The sequence below is a fragment of the Grampus griseus genome (genome assembly GCF_964374135.1).
Source record: "Grampus griseus genome assembly, chromosome: 2".
NCBI lineage: Eukaryota > Metazoa > Chordata > Mammalia > Artiodactyla > Delphinidae > Grampus > Grampus griseus.
In genome coordinates, this window is record NC_139018.1 from 94,053,674 (window position 1) to 94,054,617 (window position 944).

Consider the following 944-nt stretch of genomic DNA (forward strand, 5'->3'; position numbering starts at 1 on the left):
TTCTCTACTGATCTGTTGCTCTTTTCTTTGGGGCCATGGAAAGTAAGATGGGGAGAAATGTTGAGGGAGAAGGATAATGGTATATGAGGAGCACTCCTTAGAAGTTTGAACTCACTGGGTTGTAGATTTAAATATAGATTCAGAGACTTCCCCTCCCCCAAATCATGGACCTGTGATAAGAGTTAATAGGTGCTACTGCCTAGGGTATTCTCTTTCTTAGGGCACTCATGGAACTAAACAACAATGCAGACATGAAAAAAAGGAATTTTATTTTAATTTCAAACCCATTGTATGAATTTCTTTCCTAGAACACATATATAATCTGGTTGAGGCATAAATTGAGAGACTGGGAAACCAGTCTTCCATTGAACTTTTGCCACAGTTAAATCACATGAGGTTAAACAAGAGTTAATTTAACATAATTCATAGGAAAAGGCAAATGCTGAATTTGTAAGTATTTCTCCAAAGGTGTGAATATTGCAGTACCCAACCCACCAAAAACAAAATCAAAAGCCCTTTATTCATACTAGTGGGTGTGTTTAGCTCTAGGTACCCAGTGTCAGCCTGGCCTTTGTAATGGAATTGAATGCTTCTGCCCCAGTCATTACAAAGCTCCCATCTCAGGGCAGGACAGTGAGGAGTCCGGCGTGAGTCTTGCTGATGGCTTGTCTTTCCCAAAGCACGTTTTGTGGAACTGGGCCTTTAGGGCTGCAGTTTCCTGCACAAATCTTGGCCTCCGTATTTTCTCCTGCAGTCTGGTTTCTGGTTTGGATGCGCTCAGATGACCGATGTCTCCCGGCTCGCTAACACCCCACAGGAGGTAAGTGTATAAAAGGCCAGAGGCCACAGTTGTTCATGGGAGGAGGACTACCTGGCAAAGGTGGGTGGTTTCCATGTGGAATACTGTTGAGAAGTGCTCCAGGGCAGGGACTGACCAAACTTTT